Raw genomic sequence first — 21,871 nt, 5'->3', positions numbered from 1 at the left:
TCCGGATCAAAAGGGGTCGCGGTGGAAGAACTGTGAAGAACTCGAGATGAACTACGAAGAACAGGGGAAGAACGGCGGAACCCTAATGCAAATCTACTGTGAAGAGTGGCAGGGACTTACTGGCGCTGATGAGGTGCGGAGGTTGCCGCCGTTTCTCTGGACCAGTTCAGGGTGATGCAGCGGCCGAGGTTGAGGAAGACCAGGGGCGCGACGGCGGCGGCGGCGGAGCTCGGGCTCTGGAGCGTCAGAGGAGGAAGACGATGGAGGAGAAGAGTGACGAAGACCCACGGGCCGGGCCTATTTATAAGGGCCGGCTGATAAATGGGCGCGAGAAACGAGGAGGCCAAGACGTGATTATCTCGCCACAGAAACGCCTCGATTTTCAGGATGATCATTAAAGGTAAGATCCGTTGGGATATGACAGAATAAAAAATGAGTTTAATGGAAGATGACGTCATGGCGGGTTACCCGGAATCCGGAAGATGACATTACGGCGGGTTATAGCCTTCGCACAAGCAGAAGCCGGAAGATTTTCTTTCAAAGGGATTGAAGATTGACATGAACCGGTTCAAATCAATCTGGGGCCTAATGTTGAGGATATAACCATTAGAGTCACCCGCCCAGGAGGGGCCGGGTTACTCGTACAGATCATCACGAGAAGCCCAGTACCAAGCTTGAGGATGGCGGATCAATAATGGGCTTAAGACCCGGAGGCGGCTTAAGGCCCATAGTGATAAACCGCCGTTATGGCAAGACTTGTAGTGTAAGGCAAGAGTAGTTAAGAGTCCGAGCCGGATACTGTTATAAGCCGGCCGGGACTCTGAGAGCCGCTGGGCGTCAACCTCTCTATATAAAGGGACGACCCGGCGGCGGTTCAGGGAGAGAGACAACAGATTGATAGCCAGGCATAGCAATTAAGCTCCCTGGTCGTCGAAACCCTAAATAATACCACCTCAACTGGACGTAGGCTTTTACCTTCACCATAAGGGGCCGAACCAGTATAACCCTCGTGTTCCTTGTCCCGCTTAACCCCTTTAAGCTTCCTAGTTGCGATGGCTCCACGACTAAGTCCTTGCATGAGGACATCTGCCGTGACAATTCCACGACACTACCCGGCGATCCTCTCCTCGTCGCCCTGTTAGAGAGCGATCACCGGGTTGTATCTGGCACTTGCAAGGGTGTGTTTTATTAAGTATCCGGTTCTAGTTGTCATAAGGTCAAGGTACAACTCCGGGTCGTCCTTTTACCGAGGGACACGGCTATTCGAATAGATAAACTTCCCTGCAGAGGTGCACCACATAACCCAACACGCTCGATCCCATTTGGCCGGACACACTTTTCTGGGTCATGCCCGGCCTCGGAAGATCAACACGTCGCAGCCCCACGTAGGCACAACAGAGAGGTCAGCACGCCGGTCTAAATACTATGGCGCAGGGGTCTGGGCCCATCGCCCATTGCACACTTGCACGTTGCGAACGCGGCCGAAAGCAAACCTAGCCTAATAGGCGTTCCAGTCCAATCCGGCGCGCGCCGCTCAGTCGCTGACGTCACGAAGGCTTCGGCTGATACCACGACGTCGAGTGCCCATAACTGTTCCCGCGTAGTTGGTTAGTGCGTATAGACCAAATGGCCAGACTCGGATCAAATACCAAGAACTCGTTAAGCGTGTTATTTTAAAGTAACTGCGAACGCCGAGCAGGGCCAGGCCCACCTCTCACCTAGGCGGTCTCAACCTGCCCTGTCGCTCCGCCACAAAGATCCACCCAGAGGGCCGTCCGGACAAAGGTCCTTTCAACCCCCAATCCGTGAATCACTCCCGGGTACTCCTCGAGCCGACCCGACTTTAGTCACCACATGTATCATGTAAAAACTATATAAGTATATACCCGTGATCACGTCCCAAGTGATCACGGCCCGATAGTATAGCACAGTAGACGGACAAGAATGTAGGGCCACTGATGGAAAACTAGCATCCTATACTAAGCATGTAGGATTGTGGGTAAGGTATCAACAACTGTAGCAACAGTGACAGGCTATGCATCAGAATAGGATTAACGGAAAGCAGTAACATGCTATACTACTCTAATGCAAGCAGTATAGAGAAGAATAGGCGATATCTGGTGATCAAGGGGGGCTTGCCTGGTTGCTCTGGCAAGAAGGGTTCGTCGTCGATGTAGTCGATCACAGGGGTACCGGCAGCAGTCTCGGGGTCTACCGGAAAGAAGTAATGGAGGGGGGACACAATAAATACCAGAGCAATCAAAGCATCACAAAGCATAACATGGAAATACGCGGTGCTAGAGGTGATCTGACGCGGCAGGAAGTGATACCGGCGAAGAGGGGAAACATCCGGGAAAGTATTCCTGGTGTTTCGCGTTTTCGGGCAGATGAACCGGAGGGGGGAAGTTGCGTGTTCGATATGCTAGGGGTGTGTGGCGGACGAACGGGCTGCGTATCCGGATTCGTCTCGTCGTTCTGAGCAACTTTCATGTAGAAAGTATTTTCATCTGAGCTACGATTTATTTTATATGATTTTTTAAAGTTTTAAATCATTTCTAGAATTCATTTAATTATTTTAATTCAACATTATCCAGAATAGTGCATGCTGACGTCATCATGACATCAGCAGTCAACAGAGGTGTTGACTGGTCAAACTGACGTGTGGGTCCAGTGGGACCCACCTGTCATACTCTGGTTAGGTTAATTAGGATTTAACTAAACTAATTACGGTTCACTTAAACTAACTAGTTAATTAGACTAATTAAACAGGGTTAATTAACTTAATTAATTCACTAATTAATTAATTAATTAATTTTTAATTTTATTAATATTATTTTTAATTCTTTTTTTACGTTCTAGGGCCGGGCCCACTGGTCATAGGCACAAGGGCCTTAACGGGCATACGGGCAGGCGGTTGCGGGCGCACCCGAGCGAGCACTCGCCCGCAGGGCGGGACGAGACCGCCGGGGCACCGGCGACGGGGCAAGCCGGCGCGGCCAGCCGGGGCCACGGCGGGCGAAGGCGAGGGGGTGGCGCCGGTGCGGCCAGTGGCGCGCGGGCGACGCGGTGGCGCGGCCGCGGGAGGAGGAGAGGGCGGAGACAAGGCGCGGCGAGCGTGGTCCAGACGAGGCCAGTGGCCGGCGAGGCGGACGCGACCGCGGTGGTCGGTGTAACAAAGGGCAGAGGGGGAGGCGGGGGAGGTCCTCACCCCACGTTGCAGGGGAACGGGCGGCGAGGCTCGATGGAGCCTTTGGGGAGGAGGATGGGGACGGTCGACGCAGGGGAGGAGGCGACGACGTAGAGGACGAGGCGACGGGCGGTGGTGGGGTCCGGTGAGGAGGAGGCCGTGGCACGGGCGCGAGGGAGGGGGTCATCGCCGGCGGGTGGCTCGTCCACCGCAGTAGGGTCGCCGGGCGGCGCGGGGCTCGAGCACAGAGCCAGGGCGAGGCGCGGGGCGACGTCGGGGCGAGGTGGCGCCGGCGATCCGGCGACGGCGACGGCGCGAGCGAAGGGGTCGGGACGACAAGCAGCTTCGGGTCGGGCAGCGCCGCGCGGAAGGAGAGGGGGCGCGGGGTCGAGGTGGTTCCGAGGGGCGACGGTGTGGTGCGCCCCGATCCCGATTGGATCAGAGGGAGAGGGAGAGTGGGGGGAGTACGTGTGGTAGTTAGGGTTCGGTGCGAGTGCAGGGGCCTAAGTAGGCCAGAGAGGGGGCGGCTGGGCCGGCCTCTTGGCTAGCTGGGCCGGTTGGCCCAGCATGGGGGTGTTTCTTTTATTTTTCTTATTATTTCTTGTTTGGTTTTATTTTCTTTTCTTTTATTTTGTTCTATCTTTGTTTCATATTGTTTTAGTTTTTGTAAAATATATACTTGGCATCTAATTTGGTATTTCAATTTAGTCCACTGCCACAAAAACTCTAGTCCCCAAATAATTTAGTTTGATATTTTATTAATTAGTAAAGGCATTTAAATAATTAGTTTTGCTACTATTTAAATCATTATAGAGTTAAGCATTTCATAAAAGTTTGGTTTCACCACCACAATTACCTATGATTTATCCGACACATTTAGAACATTTTAGTTTTATTTTTGGAAAACTTTCGTTGTTTGCCTTAATTTCAAATTTGAATTTGAATCGGTTTCGAACTAACGCGAGATTAGCGACAGTAACGGAGGTGACATGGTGTCATTAGCAGAGGTTACTGTAGCTTGATTATCCGGCGTCACATATACCCATTGTATTTCCTTGTTGTACAAGTTGATCTAATCAATATAAAGAGATGCTGGTTGGTTGGGGCTAACCACGGCAAATAATTCCTTTTGACTTGGTATACAGAGCAGGTCGATCCGACCTAGGGTTTCGCTCACGCGCTTCCGCCGCCGCCGTCTCTTTTCCCCGCTGCCGCCGCCTACGCGCCGCCGCAGCAGCACTTCGACGCGATGGGCTCCACCGCCGCCGCGTTGCAGCTTTCCCTCTCCACTTCGAGCACCTCGTCCCAGTCCTCCGCACCATCCATCCCCGCCGGCGCCATCATCTCCGCCCCTATCGGCCAGAACCTCAACACCATCACGGTGCGTCTAGATCGCACCAATTATCTTCTCTGGAAGATGCAGATCGTCCCCAACATCGCCGGCCAGGGCTGGTACGGCTTCCTGGACGGCTCCTATGGAGCCCCTTCGGCCACGATCACCGAAGGAGACGGTGCCAAGGCCGTGACCAAGCCCAATCCGGAGTACGCCTTGTGGTTCTACACGGATCAGCGTGTTCTCAGCATCCTCGTCGTCTCCATGACGGAGGAGATCTCGGCCATGTCATCAGCCGCACCACCGCGTCCTCTGTGTGGGCGTGCCTCGAGTCCATGTTCTCGGCGCAAAACAGGGCCGAGGTGCGCCAGATGCGGCGTCAACTCTCAACGCTGAAGAAGAACGACCTCACCGCCGCCGCCTACTTCCATAAGATGAAGGGTTTCGCGGACGCCATGGCCCAGGTGGGGTCACCTCTCTCCGATGCTGAGGTGATCGACTACATCGTCGTCGGTCTCGGGCCTCAGTATGAGTCCCTCCAGCACTCTCTCACGGTGTTGGCAGCCGCCGGCGCTGATAACCTCAATATGTCGGACTTCTACTCCATGCTCCTCTCCTGCGAATCCCTCAAGGAGCAGAACGCCTTCGCCCCCGAGTTCTCCACCTCCGCTAATGCCATGGCGCGGCAAGGCGACGGCCGTGGAGGGGGGCGCATCTTCGCCGACACCACCAACGACGGCCGCGGTGGGGGTCGTCCTACCGCCTCGCAAGGAGGCGGCCAGTACAACGGCGGCCAGCAGGCCTCCCGCGGTAACAACCGCCCCAACCAAGGGGGTGGTGGTGGTAGCAACGGCGGAGGAGAACAGGGCAACGACAGTGGCAGGCGCAACAACCGGCGCGAGCGCCCCCGCTGTCAAGTTTGCCGGTACTGGGGGCATGAGGCTCTCCAGTGCAAACAACGCTACAACCACGCGTTTCAGTACGACGAAAATCATGCTGGAAATTCTGCCTCTTTCCAACCTGCACCCAGTCAACCTTGGCTCTTCGACACCGGCGCCACGGATCATCTCACCAACAACATGAGCCGGATGAACATCCAGGAGCGCTACAACGGCACGGATCAAGTGCAAGTCGCCAACGGTGCAGGTTTGTCTATTACACATGTTGGCCACTCTCGTTTACCTGGTTCATCCGCTCCAATTGAACTCAAAAATATCCTTCTTGACCTTAGCACTAATTTGCTCTCCGTTTATCGTCTTGTTTCTGACAATAAAATCTTTGTTGAATTTCATAAATTCTTTTTCTATGTCAAGGACAAGTTCACGAAGAAAATTCTTCTTCGCGGTAGGAGTCGTGGCGGCCTCTACCCTCTTCCGTTCAGTCGCGCCGTCACCTCTGGACGTCATGCATCTTCCGGCGTTAGGCTGACTACCGAGCAGTGGCATCGGCGTCTTGGTCATCCTTCGAATAAAATAGTTCATACCATTGTTAGCTCCAATAAATTGTTGTGTTCTTCAAACAACGAGTCCTCTGTGTGTGATGCTTGTCAGCGTGCTAAGAGTCACCAGTTACCATATAATTATTCTACTCGTGTTTCTACATCACCACTTGAGCTTATTCATACCGATGTTTGGGGGCCTACTTTGCCATCTTCAAAACTATGTCAGCTTCATTGATGACTATAGTCGTTACTGCTGGATATACTTGATCAAGCATAAATCTGAGGTTGAGAGCATTTTTTACACTTTTCAAAACCATGTTGAGCGTCTCTTGAATGCTAAGATTCGTTCTGTTCAGTCAGACTGGGGGGTGAGTATCACCGTCTCCATGCTTATTTTCAACGCACCGGCATTGCTCATCGTGTGTCTTGTCCACATACCTCCCAACAAAATGGTATAGCTGAATGCAAGCATCGTCATCTCGTTGAGACGGGTCTAGCCCTCCTCGCACACTCCTCACTGCCTCTTCGTTTTTGGAACGAGGCATTTCTTACTGCTTGCTATCTCATCAACAGGATGCCACGCCTGTTATCAACAATGCCACACCTGTATTTCGCCTCCTCAACATGCTTCCGAAGTATTCTTTTCTCCGCACTTTTGGTTGTGCATGTTGGCCTAGTTTGCGTAAGTACAATTCACGTAAACTCGAGTTTCGCTCTAGGATGTGTGTGTTTCTTGGTTATAGTCCCATGCATAAAGGCTACAAGTGCCTTGATCGCTCCACTGGTCGTGTTTACATCTCCCGTGGCGTCGTGTTCGACGAGACGTTGTTTCCCTATGCCACTCCCGGTGCCACTGTTGATGTATCCCAACTCCTTCCCGTGTCGTTTTCGTCAGATGAGCCAGTTACTCAGAGTACCGACATGCGTAATTATGGCATTACCTTGTTACCGGCTAATGCACCTGGTGTTGTTGTTAGTTCTCCTGTGCAGGTCCCCGCGACATCAACTTCATCGCTCGATGTCCCTGCTCCATCAGCGCCACCGCCTCTGCATGCCTCGGGCGGCACGCCAGGGGCCCGCTTGCATGCAGGCACGCAGGCTGCTCCCGGATCGGCACTGCCTCTGCATGCCTCGGCTGGCACGCCTGGGCCCGGCTCGCATGCAGGCACACCCCGCTCGCCCGGGTCGGCCTCTCGTGTTGTTTCTGGTGTCGACCCCGCCCAGGCCGATACGCCGGTCCCGGTCGTCGACCACGACCCGCGGTCTCGCTCTCCGTCGCCAGCGCGGTCATCTGCCTCGCCGGCTCCTGACGGGGCTTCTTCGCCTGGCCCGTCTCCGGCCCGTGACGAGGCCACTTCCTCGCCCTCGTCGACATCCTCTACACCACCAGCGTCGCTGCCTCCAGCGCCTCCCGCTGCTGAACCGGCACGGGTCATCGTCATGCGACAGCGCAATGATATCTCTCGTCCCGAGGTGTATCGGGATGGCACGGTTCGATATCCCTATCGTCGTCAGGCTTTTATGGTGGAGCCTCCATCTCATCGTACTGCTCTCTCTGAGCCAGCTTGGCGTGCTGCTATGGAGGCTGAGTTTGAGGCACTTCAGGCTAACAAAACGTGGATATTGGTACCCCGTCCACCTAGTACTAACATTGTTGGCAGCAAATGGATCTTCAAAACGAAGTTCCGTCCCGATGGTTCTGTTGATAAATACAAGGAGAGGCTTGTGGCTCGAGGCTTCACACAGCAGTACGGTATAGATTATCATGATACTTTCAGTCCTGAGCAGACTCTGCTGCAACTTCCTCATCACATGGCCTTTAGCAAAACAAGAGACAAAATGTCAGGTGTCGTGAGGTAAAATAAGTTCAGAACTGGTTTGACAAATCCTTTTTCTTGAGTTTTGTGAACAGAAGCAAAGTAAAAGAAAACCATGCCTTGGACTTGGAGTGGTATTCAGATATTCGGAGAATGCACAGGAAATGGGATCAAAAGAAGTGGATCTCCCGCCGCAATATGGTTCGGTGACTTCCCACTTCTTTACAATAGCAACACAAAGAAGTGGAATGGGATCAAAGGAAATGGATCTCCCGCAACAATATTGGTCGATGACTTCCAGCTTCTTCTTTCCAATATCAACACCAACAAGCAATGTGTCTTCTTCCTGAGACTCCACCTTAGACACGAGGTAGACAACATTACCACTGTAAACACTGAAGGTCGGGAAGCTCGTAGTCTTGAGGTTTCCCAATGTCCATTTATTGTCTTTACCATTCCATAGATGATGATGCAGCTTAGAGGGTGCAGGTGGAAAGGCTGATACTTCATCAACATGGACAATGTGACTCTTGTGCCAATAGTTCCAAAAAATGCTCCTAAGCATTGTCCGAATCTTCCAGCCAGCAGGTTCATAATAAGGTTGGTCATCTGTAACGTCCATATCATCATGGTTGAGGAGCTCCGCATCATAGATGATATCTGTCGAAGTGCTCTTTCTGACAACAGTCAACCATCTGACACAGTGTTCAATCTCGACGAAGTTGATGAAACCATTTGGGAAGCCTATGACGTCCCGCACTTGCCGTGCTCGACTTTCCCGGTGCAGGTCAAAATCGGCCTTGGGCAGCGGGAGGAAGCAGAGAATAGGATCCTTCTCAAGCACATCGCACACGACGATGCCGCGCCAGAGGTCGACCCATCCTACCATGCTTTCTCCGAGAGTGATCACCTTGTCGATTTGGCTTGGCAAGTCCCGTGGCAGGACATCCGAGATGGGCGCCTGCAGCTGCAGGTGTTTGGTGCTCCACTCGTTCGTCTCCGACGAGAAGATGTGCAGGTTGTAGTGCCCAAGGTCTTCTCCATTCGGGGAAAGATCAGCGACCAGGAAATTGTCGCCCTCGCGGGGCACGATGGCAGCGTGCCATGAGTGTTTGTAGGCTGGAGGAGAACAAGGGACGGGTCTGATGGTATGCTTGCCACCGGGGGCAGCCTTGTAGACGAAGTACTCGAGGTGCTGGGAGTCTTCGTCTGTGCTAGGTGGGTTGGTTTTGAAGGCGAAGCAGAGGAGGACGAGATCATCGGCGGAGGAGACGACGCGGGGCTCCGTGGTGCAAACCTCTTGTATGCTGATCCCGGGAAAGTGGACGCAGAAGTAGGAGACGGCAGGCGGGTCGGCGAGGCAGAAGCTGACCTTGAATTCGTGCCCCGTGCTGGCCCTGCCCTTCACGGTGGTGGCGTTGTCGCGGTCGGCGAGGTAGGCTATGCTGTCGAGGAGGACCCAGGAGGGGTAGCGGGAGGGGTTGGCGCCGGCTGGATCGACGACGGGGGGCTGGAAGGAGGCGGCCGTGAAAGATCGCTCCATGGCTGCTGGGTCCAAGAAGGATCTGGGAACTAGGGTTGCCTGGGGTGGGGGTGGCGGCGGCAGCGAAGATTTGGGAACTAGGGTTACCTCTCGATTTGGGGGGGACGGCAAGCGATTTCCCTTTGTAGGGACAGCGGCGTGCGGGCAGTCTGGGTTAGATTTGTCTTCCTTCCTGGGCCTAGGCCTGGGCCGTGGCAGCCAGCCTGTCCACGTTCATGTAATTTTTTTTCTTAGTCTTGCCTGAAAAAAAAAGTCTCGCTGCAATCTATATATAATTATCTATGTCTACTAGTAAAAATGCCCGTGCATTGCAACGGCAGAAAAATATATTGTTCCATGTTATCTGGTGTTTCCGTGCGTTGTCATGGAAGCACACTCTCATATGTGATGCCATCAAGATTCGTCCTAACCAAAAACTGAATTATCCATTTGTTAAAGTATCATACATGCACAATACATGCATTTGCCTATATAAAGAGATGGGTAGTTGAATGACCATACATCGCTATGGTGAAAAAAAATCAACTGATTGCAACTTTTTCATTTCTCAATTAAACCAAGGCACCTTTGACCACCCTGAACTCTCTTGTCACCCAAACAACATAACAATATTATGATATACGGAGTATTAATTTTGCTCACATATTTTATTGTCATAATTGATTGACATCGGAGGCCTCCAATTATGAGGCTCCCTGTGATAAGGTAGTGCACTTCTGCGTACTCGTTGTAGTGGCCCAGCGCGGTACCAGCCAACATGATAGATAGCGACAGATCAAGCAGTAGCTGAAGCCTGAGACGTTAAGGTCATCTGTCTTCAGTCTGGATCCATCTCTTGGAAGCCCACTTTGACTCTGCCTCCTTCCTTGTCGCGCCCAAGGTGACCACCACAGGTGGCCAGTCGCCCTCCAACCGCCGCATAGCGCCATCTGTTACCAGGGGCGGCATGCATGCCGTCCGAGTTTGCTAGGTCCGATTTTATAGCTCGATTGCCTTTCATATTTCTTTTCTCTTGTCACCTCAAGTTTGTTTGGCAGCCCACAACATTTATATAGAAGATTCATTAGCCTCACTTTCCTTCCTTAATCTTCTGTCATGATCTTTGAGACGACTTCCTGATACTCGAGAAATTTAAATACCTATATAAATTGGGTAGAAAATGAGGTGGGACTATTTAAGAACAGAATCAACATTTGTTGTAACAAATAACAAAAGCTAGCTCGGTTGGCTCAGCCATTGTGTGTCGTGCGTTTGGTTTTGGGTTTGAATCCTCTCACCAACATGTGTATTTTTGCTTCAAAAAAAAAAGGATAGGTGGGCCGGATTGATTGGGCCGTAGCGCATGGGCAAGCTGGTATGGCTTGGCACGGACGAAACGACGGTGGACGAAGGAAATTAATAACGTACGATATTTAGGAGGCCTATTATGGCATATGAATAGTACCATCTCGGATGTAGAAATAGGTGAAAAAACTGAAAGCGTAAATTCACGGGAAGAAGCGTATTGTGACGGTGAACCCACGGAGTCAATCCGTGCTTTATTATTAACTAGCACATATGCCCGTGCGTTGCAACGGGTGCAACATAATGTTTAGAAAACAAAAAAGTAATTTATTACCACTCAAATGTTACAACAGGTGTTCACTTGGCGATGGAATTGGGTGTTGAAAAAGTTTGTCTCAAGACAAACAATCAAGGTGTGGCACCTGCTTTCCAATCAAGAGATCAAGACCGTTCGAGGTTTAGCCCTCTTATAGAAGAGATCAAGGAGTTGCTTGCTGGTGTGAATGAGCACCGGGTGATCTGGTCGAGGCGACCGGCAAACAAAGCGACTGGTATCTTGTGAGCGAAGGTTGTGTTAATAAGTAGTGAAAAACTTGGTTTAATGTATCCCCATTTTCTATCCATGACGTATATTGGACGAAATGGTCGTGAACTAAAGAAAAAATAAAGTAGCGATTACCCTAAAAGTAGTAAAACAAAATTAAAGTACGAACAAGAATTCATGCATCAAATGTTACGAACTAAGAAGGTTTGAATTACTTGAATTGAGGGTCTTCGTCAAAGTACTATGCAACACGATCTTCCTCTCTCTTTTTCGTCTGCAAAGTACTCAATATAGTGCGCCTCTGGTTCAGCTCCAATAGTAGCAGCACTAACACCGAAGATCATCATAAAATTAAAAAAATCACCACAACTCTCTCTTCTCACTCTGATCTCTCTCAACCCCATTGATCCATCTTATAAGCAGCATCAAACAACCTGCTCCATCTCATCTCATCGAACAATAGCATAGTACAAAAGAATATCATCTCATCTCTCTCTGTGTCTCCATCTGACTACATCGGAGCTGCACGAACAGCTAGTTGTCACAAAAATCTGTATCTCTCTCATCTCTCTCCCCGTCCCGAGCCCGTCTCCTCTTTCTGGGAACCGATATTTATTGGAGGGTAGCAAAGGCGGCGAGGAAGGTGAAGTTTGACTCCAACTCATGTTCTACACGGATAATTTCTGACGAAAGTGCATCTAATCAGGACTATTTATTGATTTTTGGAAGATTATAAACTTTTACGGTATCGATCACATACCAAAGAGGCTGGGTGATGCCACGGGCGATGGCCAACCCTGTGCGTGCGGCGCCTAGGTCCAGACGGACGAAATTTAGTATCACCTCATGTATATGTTTTAAATTCGAATTGAAAGCGTAAATTCACGAGAAGAAGTGTATTATGACGGTGAACCCGACAAAGTCAATCCGTGCTTTATTATTAGGGAAAGATTAATGAAAGGGAAAGATTTGTTTTTTAGGTTCCTATAGCAAAAGGGCCCGTGCGTTGCAACGGGTCCATCTCTCTTTCAACATCAAGATATCGAGTAGAAACGGCTCATCATGGCTCATAAACTTGGTGCGAATCTCTAACATCCTAAATATTAGCAGAACATTCTCATATGGATGTATTTTGTAGCTTACACTATTACACAATGTATAATACATCCTAGATTATGTGACCGAGTCATGTAATTTTCTTTTATGACCGGTTGTGGTCCATTCTCTTTAATGCACTATTCCAGTTGCGATTTTGATGTATTTTCTTTTCTTACAGCTTTCAATTTTTTTGATTTAAATTTAAATTGCAACCGTACAACTCCGACGAAATAAAAATGTCATATTATGTCAATCTGATTATATAGTGATTGATTATGCATTTTAGTGGAATCCATCGCTAAGGATACAAATCAGTTTTTACTTAAAATACTATTTAATTTAAGTAGGGTATATTATTTTGTATTAATTTTCTTTTATTCTGAAAACGCTTTTGCATGCAAGTTTGGTCGATTATGATGTGTTTTTATCAGTATAATTTTATTTTATTTGTAACTATATGTGTTGAATTGTTGATTCTGGCACATATCTTCTACTGTTTACCAATTATCGAGGGATTTTATGACTTAATATGCAGAAATATATGGAGAAGTAAAAATAATAATAGCTGTCATGTGGCAGTACAGGTTTGAGCTGTGAGTCAAGAACGATTGATCTTGTAGCTATCCTTGTACCATGTCTCCATACTCCCAAACATGTCAAGCAGGCAACGTGATCCCTCCCTCTTCCCACCTTCCTTTTTCCTAATTAATTAGCCACTATATTAGGTCTCCGTTCCTTGGCTTAATCGTTGTCCCTCGACATCTCTCTTTGAGATCTAATCTGTTACTTCCTTCGTTTCAAAATAGATGACCCAACTTTGTATTAATAAATGGTTTGAAATAGTTTTGATTCCCGAGTCGCTCCTTGAGACCCTGAAACCTAAAAGACATATATAAATTATAAGAATTTAATTTAAGATAGCAAGGTGGGACTATTTATAAATAGGCAAATTAACGGATTGGTGGGCTGATTTTGTGTGCGCGCATAGGCCCACCAGGGGCTCCAGATAGGCCCAGCCGGGGCAGACGATGTCCGACTATTTCCTTATGTACCAAATCCTCAATCTGCACGCAATTGTGGAGTAGAGCAGCTGGATGCAGCCTTTGCGATGGAAAGGAATGTACTGGGTTCGATCCCCGTATATATATATATATATATATCTTCTTATTGAATTCAAATTGAAAGCATAGAATTACGCGAAGAAGCGTATTGTAGAAAATATATATCATATGCCCAACCTAATAACGTGATCAATCCCAACACAATGTGCTTGGTCGCCAGATGACACACCTTACCGTTATCGACACCCAGTGTCCTAGGCTCAAATCTTCGTCCTCTCCTTGGCTTGGCTTCTCCTCCATTCCTCCTCCTGTTGACGTTAACAAAACCAAATTCCAAATCAATCGTCCACCCTATTTGACCCTTCTCAAGGCATCCGACCGATTGGCAACGCAGCACACTTCTCAAGGCATCCAACCGATTGGCAAAGAAGCACAGGCGCTCAGCCGCCCATATTTCCACAGTGAAAGAAGAGACTTCATGGTTTAACAGATCCGAGATGTCTTGAACAAGAGCATAAAACAAGCTCAGCATATGTTCTTACCAACACCAAACAGAGGGTATAATTTATAGCTACCAAGATGTATATTCACAATTATACAGAAAATTTTAAAAACTGTTGTTGACAGGTGATTCAGTTATTCGAGTATTTTTCCCATTAGCCTAGTATAAGGAAACACCAAGTATCATCCGTGATTGATCAATTATAGCTACCAAGATGTATATTCACAATTATAGATAAAAAATTACAAACTGTTGTTGCAGATATAACACCGCCGTTACAATAAAAGAAAGATTGCAGGTGATTCAGTTATTCGAGTATTTGCCCATTAGCCTAGTAAGAATACACCAAGTATCATCCGTGACTGATCACTGGGACATCCTTTGTGCTTCATAAGGCTAACGCAGGCATACAAATGGATAAAAACCAATATTGGATTTTCTTTCCGTCCGAAATAAGACTCCCTAGTAGTAATAGGTAGCTGCCGACACCCCAAGCTGAAGAACAAGAGAGCAGAATGTATGTTCCCTAACACCACATCACAAAAAGGAATTAACTCGAAATAGATCAAGCAAAACTGAACTAATCACAACATCCCACTGCGACAGAAATTAAACGCACTTCTCTGAACATCATCATTAAAAAAAATTGATTGTTAAGTGGAGAGAGGTATCCTTGACATGTGATGTTACTGGAACCAACTCATCAGTCTGCAAACTACCATCTGTTCGAATCCTACAGAAGCAATATACATTTGAAGATACAATGCAGGAGTATAGATTGTTAGGACTTCACCTGTTTTTGGTTAAAAAAAATAGGTATCTTGGGACACAGCAAGCTGAAATTATCCGATGTATAAATAGTCAATTAGGATCTAAGGCATATTACATTTTTTATGAGGTTCATAGAAAAGCATCTATCTAGAATACAAGTCCGAATAATTATGTAGTCATGAGCAAAAGGGGGGCTGAATAAAGAACCTCATATATGCTAATTAAATTCGATAAATATATATCCATACTAATAACCTTTTCATACAGAATTAGGAAATTGTCCTACTGAATGATGAAAAAAATTGGAAGACAATATGTTGTTCATATGCACCTGATTTCTCCATCAAGTCATGTCTTCCATTTCTATTGGCCGTCAGCTTGAAGCTCTCTTGTAGTACCGATTCCCTGCGCCACAAACCAATATAAACGACGATCACCACAGGGAACTGATAGTGCTATGGCAGCCAGCGACTCATTTGTGATCAAGGCCGGGGTGCTATGGAGTCTTGCATAAAGAACAACATAAAGATTTGGGCTTAGGGTAGGATATAAAACTTATAAAGCTTTACATGTTTTGCCTTTTCCCCCTCAAATTGGCAATAATAATACCGAAGGATATAGGCCAAAAGATTGATTAAATACGTGTGTAGTTGCTATTTTTATCCTAACAATGGCCAATCGCTTTACAGGAGGGTAGTAGAGATGCCGCTGTATTAGAAAAAACAATATGACAGATAGAATTCGAAATTGTGAACCTGTAAAGAGAGGTGTGTATTTTAAGTTTTACAAACTTTCAAGATTTCTCAAGATGATTTTTAATATTGTGTATAATCTATCTTTGGCGGATCTGCAGTAAGCTTTTCAAATTGTCGCCCATGCAAAAATTAAGCTAGATGTATGGCGTACCTGAGTTATATAGGTTTTGTTTACATCACGTACATGTACCCCGTGTACACAACCCGCCTATATTTCAACTCCAATGTATGTGCTTTAATAATTGGATAATCCTGATCCGAAGAAACACATGAATAACTCAAAATGAATTGTGGATTTATTACATACTTTTAAAGATAGAAATACCATACCTCATGTATATGAGATCAACCACAAGGAGCTGACTCGGGTAATCCTGATCCCAAAAAAACACAGGAATAACTCAAAATGAATTGTGGATTTGTTACATACTTTTAAGGATAGAAATACCATACCTCATGTATATGAGATCAACCACAAGGACGCTGACTCCAGCAAAGACACTTGCTCCAAATCAAGAAAAGGAAATCATAAATTATGATAAGTTTCTCTCTGATTAATCAAGCAACCGTAGCACACCAGTCCCAACTCCCAAGTACTGATCCAGTTTCTCTCTGATTAATCAAGCAACCATGATCTCTCTGAAAGATCCTAATCAACCAGCACACCAGTCCACTGATAAATCAAGCAGTCCCGATCTCTCTGAAAAATCCTCAATTTACATGTTCTCCTTCCTTCCCAGCCATGGCCAAGACTATACTCCTCCTTTCATTGAAGGGACTTTCTCAGCCATGTCATTTATCTACAATCAGAAAAATCAAGATAAACAATACAGATCTATTTTCTTCAACAGATAGTATAACATGGAACAATCAGATGGACAGAAAGATGCAGTACTCACAGCAAAGATAAAGCTCATGAACATTGGCTCGGACAAACACACAAACACCTTGTGTGCAAAAAACAACAGAGAACATCCACAAGCTATAACCAGCTAAATCATCAGTTGAGGTGGAGGGCAGTGCAGAGGGGACGGCGAGGTCGCCTGCGAGTGCAACGACGACCGGCTGGCGAGCGCGTGCCCTCCAGGGCGGCGCATAGCGAGGAGCTCGGGGGCACGGATGAGAGGAGGAGCTGAGGTGGAACGGTGGTGAAGGGTGCTGCGATCTGGCGTCGGTTGGCGGCTGGCGCACCGGGTCGAGCATCACGTAGGGTATGCCGGCTGGACGCAGAGGTGGTCGGGGTAGGCCTTGGCACGGCTGGGCCTTGTGCTCACTGCGCTGGAGGCGCGTCTCCCTCGAGCACAGGAACAGGAGGCAGGGGACGAGCTACAGGAGCTCCATGGTGGAGGCCATGGCGGGTTGGGCGGCCCCGGATCGGGTAGAGGAGGTGGAGGGCGCGCAGATCCCGGAGGGAGGCGCCGGATCTGGCCGGTGGAGGTCACGTGGCGGCGTTCGAACCTCGAGCTCGAGGACTGGGCATCCATGGCCCTGGCGCTGAGCTCCTGGAGAGAAGGAGATAAAAGGAGATTAGAGAGAGAGAGGGGGGAAAGAGAGAAGGCAGGGGAGCGGCGGCGTGACCTGGGTGGTCGCCGACGACGGCGCCGGTCGCCGGACGACGCGCTAGGGAGGCAGGGGAGGAGGCGCACGGGAGGAGGAGCTCGGGGTCGGGCGCTGGTGGTGGCGGCTTACGGGCGGCTACAGCACTCGGGCCTGGGCGGGCCGGATCTGGCCTCGAAAGAGGGGGAGACTAGAATGAGATTGGGGCTTCAGATGCGATCATGCGATCAGACACTTGGGCCATCAGATGGTGATCGTATGGTACAGATGGGTGAGGTGGGTTTGGATGCCAAATTATACATTCAGCCCCCTGAGCTCCAGTAATATTGCACTTAGCAGCTCTCTGCTTTGATTTTGTACCTGGTACTATTGCACATAATGGATTGTGTGAAGTATTGTATATGCATGAAACGAATAGTTTTGGTGATGTAGAAAATATATAAAAAAGGAAATCAAAAACTGATCCCCTGGCTGTAGACATTACTGATATTGGAATATCTCCGGTTGTGCCATATATTCCAATATACTGATTATCAAGAACACAAACTTGAAAAATATTTATCTCAAAACTCTTTTTAAACATGCTTGTTTTCAAAGTCTGAAAAATGAATTACACAGCAGCAACATCTAGCACAAAAAACATCTTCTTTGCGTACAATAAATAACATCATCAGTGTGTTCTCTGCCTCAATAACAACATCTTGGACAGGTTTGGAAGAAGAAATACAGCCCCTAAAAAAACTTTCGGAAGATCAAATGCACCAGAAAAAAGATTGGCTTACGAATTGATGAATACATGTACATCAGAGGAGTTGATTAGATGTGCAAGCAAAGAAGGTTGCTTGCATAAGATTAGTGGACGACAGAAACATAGGATGGGACGAGAGGACCATCTGCACCACACATCGAGCCGGGAATTAGTACAAGAACCACGCCATCCGCTAGAGAAATCGATCTGGCAAAAGGGGAACAACTGAGATGTGGCCAGATCCGCGGCCAAGGGTACCGGGTCGCCGTAGCCAACGGAGGCGGGTGGCCGGACCTTGATGAGCCATCTGCTGGGTTGCACGGGAGGGCGACGGTGGCTCTCGTGGTGGGCGGAGACGGAGGCGACGTGCTTCGGAACCACCAGATCTAGTGTCATGAAGGATTGGGATGGTCGGATCTAGGAGGCTGTGCGGCTAGGGATGGTTGATCCAGCGAGGTCGGCGGCTTGTGTCGGGACGACTCACGGCGAAGCACTCCGGCTGCTCGTGCGGAGAATGGATTACTTTTGGTGATTGACTATTGAATCGTGGGGTGAATAGGACCTCGGGCTGCTATATTTTGGTACGTCGAGGTGTTTTGTGCAAACTGTGTAACGCCTCTGCTCCTTGCTCGACCAGTACCTCAGGATGGCCATTGGGTGGCTCAGATGTATGGATCGTATGATCGCTTCCGAAGGCCCGATCGTATACAAGTTGCCCCCCTCGAAAGGTTTTCTCACTTTAAAAGGACCGCGGGTTGAATTTTGAAAACCGCAGGGACTCTTTTGCAAAAGCGACGCGATGGTGAACCCAGCAAACTTAACCCGTGCTTTATTATTATATATATTATAAATTAAATTAATTATAGTTATTAATAATTATTAATAATTATTAATTATTATTATTATTATCATTACTAGCAAAAGGGCTCGTGCGTTGCAACGGGTATCAAATAAATAAAATTTGAATTATAAACATTTAGTACCTCCCTTCATTGTTGCACAAAGTAAATCATCAACTTGCCGCTTGGGCCGGGATTGGGAACACCCCTCCTTTTTTCTCCTCCCATGAATACTTCCGAATTTCCTCAAAAGATGGTTCCGTCACTTCGGTCATGACTGCCGAACCTTGGCGGCGTGGATCATACATCGCCTCGCCTCCTTCGCCGTCGCCTCCGACTCAATTTGTCCCATGACAAGAAGCGGTAGAAAAAAAATATTATATGCTTAAGTTGCACCAAATTCTTAAGTAACTCTTAGGCATATGAGGCAAAATGGGCTTTCTACCTCTACAAGCATGGCAGGAAGTTAAGTGCTAAAGCTCCACACTGAAGCTTGAATACAATAATAATTAAATCCAATCTAAGCTAGCTTTGTTGTCATATGCGCACTTCGAAAGCTATGTAATTTATCAAAGAAAAAATATACAACACGTAATGAGACTTGCATTATTATCAGATGTCATACTAATGGCAGTGTGTACGATCAAACTCGAAAATTAATCTTTTGAAGAAAATAAAAATAGGTACGTGTGTTATATGCACATACAAATGTGCTTAGAGCATCTCCAGCCGCGCCCCCAGGAAGGTCTCCTCAGACAATTTATTTGCGCCGGCGCCGAAAAAACGGCCCAGTCGCACCCCCAGGACGCCGAATTCCGCCGGCTCGGGCCGTTTTTGCGCCCGGCGCTCACAGGTCGAATCCGGCGCACTGGGGGGGCGCTCGGGGGCTCCGGCGCAAGCGAAAAGTGTTCCTGGGGCCACATTGACAGGCGAAAAGTCAATCCACCCGCCCAGATTCGCCCTCCTGCCCCCCGCGCTCGGCCGCCACCCTGCGCCACCCTGCCGATCCCGGCGCCGACCACCGTGTTGAGGAACGTAGTAATTTCAAAAAAAATTATGCACACGCAAGATCATGGTGATGCATAGCAACGAGAGGGGAGAGTGTTGTCCACGTACCCTCGTAGACCGAAAGCGGAAGCGTTAACACAACGTGGTTGATGTAGTCGTACGTCTTCACGATCCGACCGATCAAGTACCGAATGCAAGGCACCTCCGAGTTCAGCACACGTTCAGCTCGATGACGTCCCTCGAACTCCGATCCAGCCGAGTGTTGAGGGAGAGTTTCGTCAGCACGACGACGTGATGACGATGATGATGTTCTACCGACGCAGGGCTTCGCCTAAGCACCGCTACGATATTATCGAGGTGTAATATGGTGGAGGAGGCACCGCACACGGCCAAGAGATCAATAGATCAATTGTTGTGTCTATGGGGTGCCCCCTGCCCCCGTATATAAAGGAGCAAGGGGGAAGGCGGCCGGCCTAGGAGGAGGGCGCGCCAAGGGAGGAGTCCTACTCCCACCGGGAGTAGGACTCCTCCTTTCCTTGTTGGAGTAGGAGAAGGGAAGGGAGAAGGAGAAGGAAGGAAGGGGGCGCCCCCCCTCCCTAGTCCAATTCGGACTAGTCCATGGGGAGGGGTGCGGCCGCCCTTTGGGGCCTTTCTCTCCTTTCCCGTATGGCCCATTAAGGCCCAATACGAATTTCCGTAACTCTCCGGTACTCCGAAAAATACCCGAATCACTCGGAACCTTTCCGATGTCCAAATATAGTCGTCCAATATATCGATCTTTACGTCTCGACCATTTCGAGACTCCTCGTCATGTCCCTGATCTCATCCGGGACTCCGAACTCCTTCGGTACATCAAAACACATAAACTCATAATATAACCGTCATCTAACTTTAAACGTGCGGACCCTACGGGTTCGAGAACTATGTAGACATGACCGAGACACGTCTCCGGTCAATAACCAATAGCGGAACCTGGATGCTCGTATTGGCTCCCACATATTCTACAAAGATCTTTATCGGTCAAACCGCATAACAACATACGTTGTTCCCTTTGTCATCGGTATGTTACTTGCCCGAGATTCGATCGTCGGTATCTTAATACCTAGTTCAATCTCGTTACCGGCAAGTCTCTTTACTCGTTCCGTAATACATCATCTCGCAACAAACTCATTAGTTGCAATGCTTGCAAGGCTTAAGTGATGTGCATTACCGAGAGGGCCCAGAGATACCTCTCCGACAATCGGAGTGACAAATCCTAATCTCGAAATACGCCAACCCAACAAGTACCTTCGGAGACACTTGTAGAGCACCTTTATAATCACCCAGTTACGTTGTGACGTTTGGTAGCACACAAAGTGTTCCTCCGGTAAACGGGAGTTGCATAATCTCATAGTCATAGGAACATGTATAAGTCATGAAGAAAGCAATAGCAACATACTAAACGATCGAGTGCTAAGCTAACGGAATGGGTCAAGTCAATCACATCTCCTAATGATGTGACCCCGTTAATCAAATGACAACTCATGTCTATGGCTAGGAAACATAACCATCTTTGATCAACGAGCTAGTCAAGTAGAGGCATACTAGTGACACTCTGTTTGTCTATGTATTCACACATGTATTATGTTTTCGGTTAATACAATTCTAGCATGAATAATAAACATTTATCATGATATAAGGAAATAAATAATAACTTTATTATTGCCTCTATGGCATATTTCCTTCACACCGCCCGCCGCGGCTAGGTAGACCATCTCCAGCCTAGAAAAAGAAGGAGCGTTGCCGAGGCAGCCTCTTCGCCGCTGCCCCTGCACCTTTTCCGGCGCTCCGGCCGCGCAGGGCCTGTACGCCGGCAGGCTTGTGCCCACCTCGCCCACAAGGTGTTCGGTGAATTGCCCGGCCCGGCGATGGACTCCGAAGATGAGGAGGCGCTCGCGGCGTTGCTGGATGAGGAAGCCGAAGTCGACGTCCAGGAGCAGGAGCATCTCATGGTGCTCGCCGCCCTCGCCGGCCTGCTCGCGAGCAGTGAGAAGCCGCGGCGAGGTGGCTCGGCGCTTGGGCGGGTGAAAGCAAAGAACCGGCATCGTCTGGAAGGCTACTGCATGCTCTACTCGGACTACTTCGCCGACGCTCCATTGCACGGTGAGAAAACATTTCGGCGCCGTTATCGGATGAGCCGAAAGCTTTTCCTCCGGATTATGAATTCCATCCGGGAGTTCGACAGCTACTTCAAGTGCAAGAAGGATTGCACCGGCACACTTGGATTCACCTCGATCCAGAAGTGCACGACAACGATGAGGATGCTTGCATACGGAGCTCCCGGTGATTCACTAGACGACTATGGGCGCATGGCCGAGTCCACCACCATTGAGTGTTTCTACAA

General features: G+C 48.6%; 1 long non-coding RNA gene across 5 annotated transcripts; it reads right to left on the bottom strand.

Annotated features, from left to right (window-relative positions):
* Positions 1-14,002: 14,002 nt before the first annotated feature.
* LOC123079036 (uncharacterized) lies at positions 14,003-17,072 on the bottom strand. 5 transcript variants are annotated; one of them, XR_006437815.1, is made up of 7 exons: positions 16,236-17,070; positions 15,790-16,136; positions 15,667-15,710; positions 15,488-15,588; positions 14,913-14,986; positions 14,430-14,543; positions 14,003-14,336 (listed from the first exon to the last, which is right to left on the bottom strand). It is a non-coding gene; the product is annotated as an uncharacterized lncRNA (long non-coding RNA). The 5 variants fall into 5 exon arrangements; XR_006437812.1 differs by lacking the exon at positions 14,430-14,543 and having other exon boundaries at positions 16,236-16,838; positions 16,915-17,069; XR_006437813.1 differs by having other exon boundaries at positions 14,430-14,986; positions 16,236-17,072.
* Between the last annotated feature and the right edge of the window lie 4,799 nt (positions 17,073-21,871).

Source organism: Triticum aestivum, chromosome 3D (genome assembly GCF_018294505.1).
Source record: "Triticum aestivum cultivar Chinese Spring chromosome 3D, IWGSC CS RefSeq v2.1, whole genome shotgun sequence".
NCBI lineage: Eukaryota > Viridiplantae > Streptophyta > Magnoliopsida > Poales > Poaceae > Triticum > Triticum aestivum.
This window is presented reverse-complemented; position numbering and strand designations above follow the sequence as displayed.